Below are 14240 nucleotides of genomic sequence, written 5' to 3'. Positions count from 1 at the left end.
GGCATTGGAGGGGGCAAGGGGCTGTGGGCTGAGTGCAGTGCACTGGCAGCACCAGGGTGTTGCAGGTCAGGAGTGAGAAACACCAGCAAGGATCAGGGGATAGGGGACTGTGGGTTGGGAGAGCAGGGCACCAGCAGGGCTAGGAGTGAGAGGGCAGCAGCAGGAATGGGGCACTGTGTATTGGGACTGAGGGGCACCAGCATAGCTCTGGGGGACAAAGGACTGAGAGGCAGGAGTGAGGGGCACTGGTAGGGCTAGAGGTCTGCAGGTCAGGAGTGAAGGGTAGCAGCAGGGATTGGAGGGCTGCAGATTGGTAGTGAGGTGTGTGTGTGTGTCCCCCAGGTGTCCTCTGTTTTGGGACAGGAAACACGGTAACCCTACATATTCCTCCTTTTTGTGCCCAGTCCTTTCACAAAAAACTATTGAGTAGGATGGGGAAATCCTGGCTTCCCCTGTCCATAGAGATCATAGCCATTTCTACTTCACAGCGGTGACTCTGAATGTCTGCCTTGGCAACTTTTGAGGGAACTTTCTGTGCCCCCCCATGGTAACTATGGGTATCAGCATTCAGTGCTACCCAGGGAGTCTGCAAAACCGTTAGCACATGGCAGCAGGTGCACAAGTGACTTGCTGCCATCCCCGGGAGGCAGTGATGAAAAAAAATAATCCAGAACTCTTCTGGCTCCTTGACCTATTTCACCCAATTCCAAAGTTCAACTAATACCTCTCCTTGTGGCACCGTGCTGAAGTCCTGAAACATCAAATCCAGCCCCTGCCCTACTTCTGCCTAAACTAGCAGCTCTGGAAGACAGGGAACAGCGTAGCCTGCCTTTGGTGGCCCCACGCTGCATTTACCGCTCTAACTTGAAGAATCATACTTTCCTCCAGCATTTGGTGCCCGAGGCCAGTGCACTGGATCCATAACTACCTTGGCTGTTCCCCAGCACTAGGGACGTGACGCCGCCCGGTGAGAACAGCGCGGCGTGCGGCGGAAGGAGAAATGAACCCTTTCCTTTTGCCACGCCTCCCAAGCGCGCGTGCGCCCAATAGTCCGCCGCATTCTTCGCGGGCACTCACCGCGCAGGCACCTTTCCACTCACCCAGGGCGCACTCTGGCTGTTCGGAAGGGTCTCGGCCCCTTTGGATCGTCACACGTCACAATGCTCCCTCTGTCCAATCGGAAGCCCCGCCGCGGGGCTGGGGGCGGGGCCGGAGCCCTGTTGCGCGCTTGTTACCGGAAACGGCAGTTGCCAACCTCTCCGGTTGGCTGCGGAGGAGCGGCTTGGCTCGCCAAGACCCACCGGCCGCCGCCCGGTCCTAGTGCCGGCCTTTCACCAGGCTCCGGGTGATCTGCTCTGATGCCCTCCCACAGCCCCCTCAGCAGGGGCCGGGAGGCCCCGGTGAGGTGAGAGGTGGCGTAGGGGGAGCTCCTTAGTGTGGGATGATAGTTGTACGGGGCAAGTGCAGGCACGGGTCCTAGGTGTTTCCTGCAGCTCCTTGCAGGGAGGTATCTTCCCTGGCAGTGCAGTGCGTTTGGCAGGTGGTCCCCAAGTAGCACCTGATGCCTTAAAAATAACAGAGGGCTCAAAAAACAAATGTAGCAGTTACTTTGTCTCCCTTGCCACTTCATGAAGTCATTAAAAGTCTAATGCACACAAGGGTCTTTGAGCAGATGCAGTATTATTTATTAGACCAACTAAATAGTTGGAAAAATTGTTTGCAGGCTTTTGGGTGCAAACACCCTTCTTCAGGCCTATCAAGAGTCTATAACCAGCAGCCCTAAAAACCAAATGGATTTTTAACCGGTTTTCTCCTGTGTCTATATGTTTAGTAATTGTAGAAACATCCTGTTTTATCACTTCTAACTTCAGACATATTTCTTTCAGAGGGGCTGGAAACAAAGGTACAGGGTTTTCCTCTGGAGGGAGGAGTCTTTGTGATGAGTAGTGATTTGCCCTTCTTATGTATGTCTTGGTTTTAAACGTGTGTGTGTGTGTGTGTGTGTGTGTATGGGTGGGCACAACTTGGAAATTATAAATAATGCATGTCACATCGCTTGTTATGTTGGCGCTGTCGATTAGAGAGGCTTTTAAAGGGAATTGAAGCCAAATTCATCTAAGTGCATAATTGCTCTACTTGCACAACACGAGGCCTGTCCCAACTTGTTCCCTGTTACTTACATGGTAACTAACTCTAGCTATTTGTGTATTGTTTCAGTGCGTACACTGATTAAGTGCTTGAGGAACTGTTGGCCCCACTGTTTATTTTCTAAAGTAATTTTATTGTGTTTGGCTGCATATTTGGTGAAATTTCATTTCAAGTCTGCAATTGCAGGGTATCTAACTCATCCTTCAACTGACTAGGGCTTGTCAGTTTTAAGGCTGAAATTGGAGGCATAAAACTTCTGAGAAGCAGGTTAAGCAGCCCTAATAATGTGCAAAAAGCTCAAGGCAGGCTGTTCCTAAAGTTAATAAATCATTTTACACTGACCCTAAATACAAACTGGTGCTCCCCACCAATAGTTAGCTACGTAACTGTGTGGTTACCTCCAGTCCCTGAGGCAGCAATCCAGGCAGTGCAGGAAAAGTCAGGTTACTCCAAGGCTGCAACTTGGTGAGTGAGGAGATGGTGGGGCTAAAGTCTGGCATGACATCTTGCATATGGGGTCCATAAATGGCTCAGATTGCTTAATGTCCATCTCATGCTCCTTGTTCCCCTGTGGCAGAGAATGGTTAATTTCTGTTCTCTTTGCTGATGAGGAAAGCGGGAAGTCCTCTGAAAAGTCCTTATCTTCCTGTGCCAGCTCCTGGACATCATGGGGGCAGGCTGAGGGTGGGCCTCTGTCACTCAGGTCTAGGAGTGGAGTCCTACTCTGTGGGTTGAGCTTGTTTGGCAGTGTTGACTACAGTGGAGGTGGATGGAGTCATCGCCCCTGAGAATCTGAGAGCTTCTTCCAGTAGGAGAGAGGTTGGTATCTCTGGCCCTCTTGTAATGGAGCTTCAGTACCTTTGTCTTCTGCGTGGCACTACTACCAGTCCCACTTCTGTCCCCAGGCTGTCATTTTGGTGGAGATGCCTTCAAAGACAGTCTAGTTCTGGTCTTTGTCCTGAGCACTCTGACTTTCCTCTTTGTCCCAGATGGGAAGCTGGTCCATCATCTCCTCCCAACTCCAGGTATTGGCATGCTTGAAAGCTACACAGGGAGCAGGTGGGTTGGCTGGCCTCCCATACTGCACTGAGTCTTAAAGGGTATCAAAACTGCTGCTAATGCTGCCAGTCTCAATCATGCTTGGGAGCGTAGCATGGAGTGGCTAGCTTGCTTTTATACTGGGCAATAAGTAGGTAATCAAGGTCATATGTGACCTACGACCCCAGGTTGTACAGTTTGGCCCAAGTCACAGGGCAGCTGCTTGAAACCTTGGGTAGCTTGGGGGATGGGGAAGGGGAGCAGGAATACTGCAGTGTGGGATACCTGAAGCACCAACCAGAAACAGTGGATCTCATCACCATTTGGGGAGAGGTGGAGAAACAGTGAGCGCTCCATTCTGGCCACTGAAACCAGGTAGTCTTTGAATGGATCACTGTGGAAATGGCAGCTTGCAGACCTGGCCATGCTTTGGCCCAATGCTGCCCCAAGTGACAAATACTTCGGTAGTAGTTTGGGAGGGCATGGCATGCTAACCATGGTTCGGATGCATGCAGGGTCATGTGTGCCACCTATGAGAAACTATCCTGTGTCTTTGTGCTGTGGTGATGTTCCAACATGTTGATGCAGCCTGCATTGCCCAGTATGGTGATGAAGACACTGATGCCGCTGTGATCAAAGGCACACAGTCTTCGCAGATTACTTCAGTGACCACCCAGGAGATCAGCTAGGTTGAGAACTCCCAGGCCGTCCTGGATAGTGGTGAAGACTCAGGAATGCACCTGGACTTGGATAGCAAGTGGCCAAAGTGCTTCAGCTGTCCCCTATTTGCAGCATCCTGGACAGCCCTATTGCCTTATGCCAGTTCTTCAGAGCCATCAGGCTCACAACCGGCCTGTAACCTCATGAGCTGCCCATTGGTATACCAGGGGCTGAGAAGACCCAACCCGCCACAGGATCTGACATGTGTCTGTGAATGGCAAGTCTGCTGGGAGCAGTGAAGGGCCCAGGAACACTAGGGGGTTGGTGAGGAAGTGAAACGCTCCCTGTGGAACCCTATGGCCTCTCTTGATTGCTTCAGTGGGTCCCTTCCCCCTTGTCCCCATGTGACTGCATTGTGTGTTGAGGGTGGCATCCCTTCAGTCAAATGGGCCAATTCAGGCCCACCCATTGCTTTGTGGATGCCCATCCATAGTGGTCATTGTACTGTGGGTTTGTTCATTAGACAGAAGTTTTGGGGTCCACTTTATTGGCTCACTTCATACTTCATGCAGTCCCCTCCCTCAACCTTAGCAATAGCCGACCTACAGCTTCAGAGCCTCCTGTACACCCCAATTCTGCCTGGCTTTGGGCCCAGACCTTGACATAAGGTACTAGGCTCTGAGGAATATGATGGCTTGCCCAACACCCGCTCCAGCCCTTCTGCCTTATAGCTAGATCACTTCCAATTGCTCTGTCACTACTACCACAGAAACCCAGTGGCCTACCCTGCCCCTTGGGGCTAATGAGTGCTTCAAGTGAATCCTGCTGGCACAACCCACCACCCTGTGACCCTCCTTTACCCTGCCTCTACCACTCATGAGAAAGTTGATGCAATGAGCTTCTCTTTCATTCAAGTGCCTCTTTAGGAAGAGATAAAGGTACTTTATTGTAAAGCAATAAGCAATGCTTGCCACTGCAAGCATAAGAGTGAGGAGAGAAGAAAGCAAGTGGCTTTTACATCTTCATTGCAGCCACTTGGTCAATGCAATCCTCTGGTTGTGTAAGTCCACTCTGAAATCGCTTAGAGTGCCCAGGGGCTCTTGCTATACCCTTTCAATACAGGCCTGTGGCTGCCAGAGGGTCTCATCACTTTCCTGAGTGTCAGGGGAGCAGAGGGAAAGAGAGAATTTTACCATGTTGAGAGTCAGTGGGCCTAATGAGGCCTGTCTGCTAGCTGGATCTTGCAGCTTTGTTTGGACAGCTCTTCTTGCTATCAGGGTATCAGTGAGCAGGATGACAAACTCCTGTTTCCTATTCTTTCCTTTCAGGCCAGATCCCTGCCAATAGCAGTGACAGCACTTTGGTGGCATATAACAGTTCATGGATGTGGCCAGAGATGGGGGGCCTAGAGAGCTGCTACACAGAGGGAAAGCTGCATGTGCATAAAGATGGACTTGCTGAGCTCTCTGGAGGCCAGCTGGTCCTGGTCTGAAGAGGCCAGGAAATGGTGGGAGGAAAAGCAGCTATACTGCTGTCACTGCATAGCAATGGTCAGGTATGGGATCAAGCAGTCCTGGTGCTCTACCACATGGCTTGCAATCACTGAGTGGACAGCAGAGGCAGTAATGAGGAAGTCCATGGATTGCTTTGTGTCTGACTGACCTTGCAGACCCAGGAGTATTGTTGGCACTCTTCATGTCACTTGCAATGTAATGGTCCAGCTGGATTCATGTCAAACCTCTGGGGATACATGTTGCCACACAACTTCAAGCTCCCATACAGCTGCTCTCTAGCTGAGGTAGAAGCAACCCCCCTCCAGCAGTGTCCATGTGGACATTGTGGCTAGAACAGATGTCCAGCAGTGGTGGTTGGTAGCTGAGTATTGCTTTGCACAATGATAGGCATGACTGCCAGCTGGGAACGTGCCATATGTGTGTTCTGCATCTGTGTTTGACCTGCACCAGGCTCACGTTCATGGGCTAGTAGTAGTGGCCACTAAGACCTTTGGGAAGTTGTTGGGTCTGTGCTTTGGAGACTCTCTGTCAGTTTCCACTGCCCTCCCACGAACGCTGGAAATGACCACATAAGAGCACGCGTTCGGTTGATAAAGTTTAGTTGTGTACTATAAGAGACCTTTCCATAAGCTACCATGCTGACCCTTGTCCCGAAGTCTAGCAAAATGGCTTGTCAGCACATCTTGCATGAGTGTTGCTGGCAATTAGCTTGCCTGTGACTGTCTGTGGGTGTGGAACCTGTGGGTGTGAGGGTCTCATAGATGCTAGGGTCGGAAGGGACCTCAATAGATCATCCAGTCCGACCCCCTGCATAGGCAGGAAAGAGTGCTGGGTTCAGATGACCCCGGCTAGATGCTTATCTAACTTCCTCTTGAAGACTCCCCCAAGGTAGGGGAGAGCACCACCTCCCTTGGGAGCCCATTTCAGACCTTGGCCACTCTAACTGTGAAGAAGTTCTTCCTAATGTCTAGTCTAAATCTGCTCTCTGCTAGCTTGTGGCCATTATTTCTTGTAACCCCCAGGGGTGCCTTGGTGAATAAAACCTCACCAATTCCCTTCTGTGCCCCCATGATGAACTTATAGGCAGCCACAAGGTCGCCTCTCAACCTTCTTTTGCGGAGGCTGAAAAGGTCCAGGTACTCTAGTCTCTCCTCATAGGGCTTGGCCTACAAGCCCCTAATCATACGAGTGGCCCCTCTCTGGACCCTCTCCAGGTTATCCACATCCCTCTTGAAGTGTGGCGGCCAAAATTGCACGCAGTATTTCAACTGCGGTCTGACCAGCGCCCAATAGAGGGGAAGTATCACCTCCTTGGATCTGTTCGTCATGCATCTGCTGATGCACGATAAAGTGCCATTAGCTTTTCTGATGGCTTCATCATGCTGCCGACTCATGTTCATCTTGGAGTCCACTAGGACTCCAAGTTCCCTTTCCGCTTCCGTTCCACCAAACAGGTCATTTCCTAGGCAGTAAGTATGCTGGACATTTTTCCTCCCTAGGTGCAGCACTTTGACTTTCTCCTTGTTGAATTGCATTCTGTTGTTTTCTGCCCATATGTCCAACCTATCGAGCTCTGCTTGTAGTTGTTCCCTGCCCTCCGGCGTGTCCACTTCTCCCCACAGTTTTGTGCAAACTTGGACAGAGTACACTTCACTCCCTCGTCCAAGTCGCTGATGAAGACATTGAAGAGTATCAGTCCAAGGACTGAGCCCTGCGGGACCCCACTGCCCACACCCTTCCAGGTCGATACTGACCCATCCACTAGGACTCTCTGGGTGCGACCCTCTAGCCAGTTCACCACCCATCGGACCGTGTAGTCATCCAAGTCACGGCCTCTTAACTTGTTTACCAGTATGGTGTGGGGATACCATATCAAAGGCCTTCCTGAAGTCTAAATATACGACATCCACCCCTACTCCTGCACCAGGCGTTTTGTAACCCGGTCATAAAAAGAGACTCGATTAGTCAGGCATGATCTACCTGCTATGACCCCGTGCTGGTTTCCCCTCAGCATAATTTGTCCTGCTGGGCTCTTGCAAATGTGAGCCTTGATAATTTTTTCGAAGACTTTGCCAAGGATGGAGGTGAGACTGACTGGCCTATAGTTGCCTGGGTCCTCCTTCCTCCCCTTCTTGAAAATGGGGACCACATTGGCCCTTTTCCAGTCCTCTGGGACCTGGCCCGTGCACCACGACTGCTCAAATATTACTGCCAGTGGTTGCGCAATGACGTCAGCCAGTGCCTTCAGTACCCTCAGATGGAGCTCATCTGGGCCTGCCGACTTAAAGGCATCCAGTTCCTCCAAGTGACCCTGCACCATCTCAGGGTCTACGCTTGGTAGTCTGGTGTCCTGCTGCTGCCTCTCTACAATCCCAGTGAGAGCCTTGTCCTGCCCCTCACTTAGGAACACAGAGGCAAAGAACTCATTGAGGAGTTCAGCCTTGTCCCCCCTGTCCGTCACCAATTGCTTCTGCCCATTTAGTAGGGGTCCTATTCCACCCTGGGCCTTCCTTTTGCTCCCTATATATCTAATAAACAATTTTTTGTTATCCTTTACTTGAGATGCCATCCTCAGCTCCATGGTAGCTTTGGCCCGTCTAACTGCCTCCCTACATGTGTGAGCAGAGGAGGTATACTCCTCTTTGGTAATCTATCCCCGTTTCCACTTTTTATATGCTTCCCTTTTAGTCCGCAGGCTGCCCTGGATTTCTCTGGTCAGCCAAGGAAGCCTCCTGGCCCCTTTCCCTCTTTTTCCTCGCATCGGGATCGTCTCCCTCTGTTCCTGAAGGATCATTTCCTTAAGGTACAGCCACCCTTCCTGGGCTCCCATCTCTTCAAAACTCCTACTCTGCAGTGCGTCCTTGACTAATCGCCTGAGCTCATTGAAATCAGCTTTCTTAAAGTCTAGCACTTTCACCCTACTAGTTACCTTACCCACTCGACGTCTTATGATGAATTCTATTTTTTGGTGATCACTGTCCCCCAGGTGGCTACCAATCTGTAGGTCCCCTACCATATCCTCCCCCATTGCCAATACCAGGTCCAGTAAGGCATTCCCCCTAGTGGGACCATGTACCTCCTGCATCAGGTGGAGGTCCTGTATGCAGGATAGGAACATGAGTGAACGGTGGGACTTTGCTGTCTGTGTCTCCCAGCAGATGTCTGGGTAGTTTAGGTCCCCCATGACTACCACCTCCTTAGTTTTTGTGGTCTCTGAGAACTGCCTCAGGCGCTCCGAATCTGATTCTTCCCCTTGGTGTGGGGGTCTGTAGCAGACTGTTCCATTTGAATCAGAAATTGGTCTGGCAGGGACTCTTCCTTGACTTTACAGATGTGCAGGATGCAGGCAAAGACCATAAAGTGGGGCTGTGGCAGTCTCTGACATCCAGGTATATCCAGTTGGTATTTACATGTGTGAAATGGCTGTGGTGGTCCAAATCAACTCCTGAAGATTGCCAGCATCAGAACCTACTCAGGGTACCTAATCAGGGTAAATGATAGCAGCATGTACAATTGACAGTCCTGATGCAGTTGGGGAGCCTCAGGCTGGCTAACCCCATGCCTTTGTGGGTTGGCAAGGCCTGTGATCCATCATGCTGTCACCTATTGGATTGCTAGCCATGCTACCTCTCCCACCATGGACTTGTCAACACTAAACTAATTTGCCACAGACCAGAGGCTGTGCTTTAGAAAGCTTCCATATTGTGGTGGTGATGTACTCCTCAACAGTAAGTGAGGGGCAAGACAAGTCTCTCACTGGGATTGTAGAGGCAGCAGCAGGGCGCCAGACTACCAAGCGTAGACCCTGAGATGGTGCAGAGTCACTTGGAGGAACTGGATGTGTTTAAGTCAGCAGGCCCAAATGAGCTCCATCCGAGGGCACTGAAGGAACTGGCTGATGTCATTGCACAGCCACTGGCGGGAATATTTGAACACTCGTGGCACACGGGCCAGGTCCCGGAGGACTGGAAAAGGGCCAGTGTGGTCCCCATTTTCAAGAAGGGGAGGAAGGAGGACCCAGGCAACTATAGGTCAGTCAGTCTCACCTCCATCCTTGGCAAAGTCTTTGAAAAAATTATCAAGGCTCACATTTGCAAGAGCCCAGCAGGACAAATTATGCTGAGGGGAAACCAGCATGGATTCGTAGCAGGTAGATCATGCCTGACTAATCTAGTCTCTTTTTATGACTAGGTTACAAAACACCTGGATGCAGGAGTAGGGGTTGACGTCGTTTACTTAGACTTCAGGAGGGCCTTTGATGTGGTATCCCACCCCATACTGGTGAACAAGTTAAGAGGCTGTGACTTGGATGACTACACGGTCCGGTGGGTGGCGAATTGGCTAGAGGGTCGCACCCAGAGAGTCATAGTGGATGGGTCGGTATTGACATGGAAGGGTGTGGGCAGTGGGGTCCAGCAGGGCTCGGTCCTTGGACTGATACTCTTCAATGTATTCATCAGCGACTTGGACGAGGGAGTGAAATGTACTCTGCCCAAGCTTGCGGATGACACAAAACTGTGGGGAGAAGTGGACACGCCGGAGGGCAGGGAACAACTACAAGCAGACCTGGACAGGTTGGACATATGGGCGGAAAACAACAGCATGCAATTCAACAAGGAGAAATGCAAAGTGCTGCACCTAGGGAGGAAAAATGTCCAGCATACCTACTGCTTAGGAAATGACCTGCTTGGTGGAACGGAAGCGGGAAGGGATCTTGGAATCCTAGTGGACTCCAAGATGAACATGAGTCGTCAGCGTGACAAAGTCATCAGAAAAGCTAATGGCACTTTATCGTGCATCAACAGATGCATGACGAACAGATCCAAGGAGGTGATACTTCCCCTCTGTTGGGCGCTGGTCAGACCACAGTTGGAATATTGCGTGCAATTTTGGCCTCCGCACTTCAAGAGGGATGTGGATAACCTGGAGAGGGTCCAGAGAAAGGCCACTCGTATGGTTAGGGGCTTGCAGGAAAAGCCCTATGAGGAGAGACTAGAGCACCTGGACCTCTTCAGCCTCCACAAGAGAAGGTTGAGAGACGACCTTGTGGCTGCCTATAAGTTCATCATGGGGGCACAGAAGGAAATTGATGAGGCTTTACTCACCAAGGTGCTCCTGGGGATTACAAGAAATAATGGCCACAAGCTAGCAGAGAGCAGATTTAGACTAGACATTAGGAAGAACTTCTTCACAGTTAGAGTGGCTAAAGTCTGGAATGGGCTCCTAAGGGAGGTGGTGCTCTCCCCTACCCTGCGGGTCTTCAAGAGGAGGTTAGATAGGCATCTAGCTGGGGTCATCTAAACCCAGCACTCTTTCCTGCTTATGCAGGGGGTCGGACTCGATGATCTATTGAGGTCCCTTCTGACCCTAACATCTATGAATCTATGAGTAAAAGGTGTCCTTATTCTAGTGGCTTGCTTTTAGAGATGGGTGGGCAGGTTAGTGCAGATCTTCATGAAGTTTCCTCTTGCCATATGAAAATTCTTCTGCCACAGATTGTCATCCCAGGTAGCTGAGAGTCTGCTCAAGCCACTCTCTGCTAGTGTTCCTAGCCCTGCTCAGTGGTTTGACAACACCACCCTACCCCCCCATTAGCCTAGGGACATTGTGCTGACATGTAGCCTGCATGCATTCAGGATGTGAGCACAGAGGGAGAGCTGGACATAGTCATGGGACTCCCAGCGATGGGTGCCAAGCCAAGTGCATGAGCTTCTGTCCTGCTCATTGTCTTTCCTTGGTCTTTGCTCACATGCCCAATGCCAAGTTGGCGATTGTGTCCTGCCAGCGGGGTGCCTAGCTGGGGCAGGGCACAGGATGGATCCGTGGCTTGTGGGGAAGCGGGGTGTGTGGCTCCTGTTGCTGCATGAACCCTGGGAGGGAATGGGGGTGCCCCTGGATCTGTGTGCAGAGCTGGGGAGGGCCGGTTGCCACTGTGGGCTGGGGCTGGAGTTGCACTGGGCTGCGCTCAGGGTGGGTCTTGCCTTACCAACCTCATCTTCTATGACCAGGTAATTTCCCACCTGAACACGAGAGAGCAGGTTGACACTGTATATCTAGACTTTGAAAAGACCTTTGATCTAGTATCCCACGATATCCTTGTGAGAAAATTGGAGGATTGTGGGGCCTAACTCCGAGACAGTCAGGTGAGTGAGAAACTGGCTGAGGATAGAACCCAGAGAGTTGTACTGAACGGATCTGTGTTATCCTGGCAAGAAGCGGGCAGCGGTGTCCCACAGGGTTGGTGCTTTGTCTAGTACTTTTCAACATCTTTATTAACGATTTGGATGTGGGGGTAAAGAACTCACTGGCCAAGTTCGCGGACAACACCGAGTTACGGGGAAGCATGGTCATGCTTGAAGATATGCTACAGATACAGGTGGACCTACACAGGCTAGTAAGGTGCATAGATCAGAATCTGATTAAGTTCAGTGTCGAGAAATGTAAAGTGCTCCATCTCGGGACGAGCACCCCCCAACACACCTACAGGCTTGGTGGCACTAAACTGACTAGCGCCATGAATGAAAGGAACCTGGGGGTAATAATAGACCACAGTATGAATATAAACCAGCAGTGCGATGCTGTAGCCAGTAGGGCAAATAATACTCTGGCATGCATCAATTGATGCATCTCCAGCAAAACCAAGGAGGTAAGTCTTCTGCTCTACTCAGCACTACTGAGACCACAGCACTGGTGAGACCTGACTCCTAATTATCTTTCCTGCTTGGTGTGGGGCGCTGGACCCGATGATCTTCCAAGGTCCCTTCCGGCCTTACAATCTATGAATCTTAGAGCCCCGGTCTCAGCCTGCAGCAGCAGCTCGCCACTCCCTGCCCTTCCCTGTACACAGATCTGGGGGCACCCCCCACCATGCTCTCCTGGGCTGTGCACAGCGGCAGGAGCTGCCCACCCGCTCTGCACCCTCCAGACAAGCTGCAGCTCTGTTCTGCACCCTGCCCTGCCCCAGCTGGACAGTGCCTGCCCCAGCCCTACTCCCTCCTTCACCACAGGGGCCTTGATCTGCCTCCCATCCCCCATGCGCCTTCCCTCCCCCCTCCTCTTCCACCACAACAGACTTACCAGCCAGACACTGCTCTTCAAGCTGCTGGGCTGCATCTTGGAAATCAGTGGGCAAGCTGATAATGTTGCCAGGTCAAATATGAAATTATCATATTGGAAGCTCAAATTATCGTATTTTCTGAAAAACTATCATACATTGGGGGGAAAAAAGTATGCAAATGTAGTCTTTTTTTTTTTTTAAGTAACATCATGTTGCCTTATACTGTTATCATCACATGCTGTGCCACTCCACTTGACACTGCTCACTATGAAGTTTTGTTTAACACTTTCTCCGACTGGTTAAACTGAATTTATTACTATGATTATTCTTTTATCTTCGTTTTGTGGTGTAGGTCTGCATATTATAAATCTTCTATACTTTATTTTGCAACTTGCTGTATTTGGTATGTGCCTGGAATTTACAAGCAAGGCAGGTACAAAACCGCTTTGACTTTCTGTTGATTTAAGACCATATATAGCATGTAAAATAAAGCTCTTAGTATTATTGCACATTGAGATTTGGTTATGTGATCATTATGCAGTTACATTATATTGCTCATTGTAAGTCTCCAGTTAAAGATAAATGGCAAATATTATTCACCCTTACTTGAGTCCCTGTCAAATTCCAATCCAATGCAAGTGCGAACTGGGTTAAATGACACAAAAAAAAATAATAGATTTTGAGGACTTTTAGTATCATCTATAGTATAAATACGATAATTATCATACACCTGGCAATGCTGGAGCCAATTGCACTGTCCACCACCATTTTCATGGTGAGGCTTTGCCACACTGCTGATTGGCTGAGAAGGGCGGGGCTGTGTAATGCTTAATCAGGAGTGAAGGGAAGAAGGGGGAGGTGCCATGTTGGCTCCCTTTCTGTGTGGCAGCAGCTGTGAGAGCTGCTTGCTCTCACTGGGGAGTCAGCATTTTATTTCCAGTCAGTTTTTGGCAGAAACTGCCTCAGATCACGCTGTAAGTAGGTCCCTAGTTATGAAATCCATAAAGCAGTGTTTAAAGCAAAGGTAAGCTCCAGCTGAGTGTAACCATTGGCTGATAATCTTCCTGCACACTGGTTTGCCCATCTGCCATAGGGACACATTAATTAGGTTATTCCTCCACTTGAAATAAGCCTTTTCATACTGGTGGTGTGGTCCCTTAATCCTGTAAATACGGTATGTGGATTTACCGTCTCATTTCATCATCCTAATGTGGCCTGTGCTACAGCAGCTCTGCTCAGGCCCCAGCAAGGGAGGCAGGAAGTGGAAGATGGAGGAGGGGAGGGGAGGGGAGCCCAGAGATCTGATCAGCTCCCCAGTGGTACCAGGGAGTGGCCGGGTGGGGGGGAGTCTTCAGCCTGTGGTTCACAAGTTAACCCCTTGCAAGCTGCATGCAGTTGAACAATCCTGTATTAGAGGATAAAAGTGGATTTCTGTGCCTGGTGTGTCTGAAGTTAAACTTCCAATTTTGCCGTTTTTCTGTCACCTAAGACAATGTTTAATGTTTTCTTATACACTGCCACCAGTAGAAGTATTATTGCATTTCCTAGCAGGAGATTTGCTGTGCTGCACAGTGAAGGCTGATTGTGGATCCACTTGAAACTGTTCTACCCTGAGGACCATTTAGATGTATTGTGTGTGGCTTCTTTCAAAAAACTAAAATTGATTGCTGCATCAGAGAAATGGCAGACGGCCCGCCCCTTCCAGAAACGGGGTGTTTTGTGTTTTACACTCTCTTCCTATATAACTTTTGTTGGCAAATTTAGAACCCAGAGTTGTCTTTATAAAAATTTTGGCTCTGGGCTTTAGGTTTAGAGAAGTTTTA

The 14240-nt window shown here is 50.1% G+C and overlaps 1 protein-coding gene across 4 annotated transcripts in view; it reads left to right on the top strand.

The window, feature by feature from the left end:
- Window positions 1-1218: 1218 nt before the first annotated feature.
- CCDC171 (coiled-coil domain containing 171) overlaps window positions 1219-14240 on the top strand; it is a 356091-nt gene continuing 343069 nt past the window's right edge. For 2 of the 4 annotated variants that reach the window (XM_059724702.1, XM_059724701.1), the window contains exon 1: window positions 1223-1405. The gene's annotated coding sequence lies outside the window, so the exon portion shown is untranslated. Of the gene's footprint in view, window positions 1406-14240 lie in introns of all 4 variants that reach the window. The other 2 variants (XM_059724699.1, XM_059724700.1) reach the window with 2 other exon arrangements.

The sequence above is a fragment of the Alligator mississippiensis genome, chromosome 3 (genome assembly GCF_030867095.1).
Source record: "Alligator mississippiensis isolate rAllMis1 chromosome 3, rAllMis1, whole genome shotgun sequence".
NCBI classification, from domain to species: Eukaryota; Metazoa; Chordata; order Crocodylia; family Alligatoridae; genus Alligator; species Alligator mississippiensis.
Note: the sequence above shows the minus strand (reverse complement) of the source record. Positions and strands in the feature narration are given on the sequence as shown.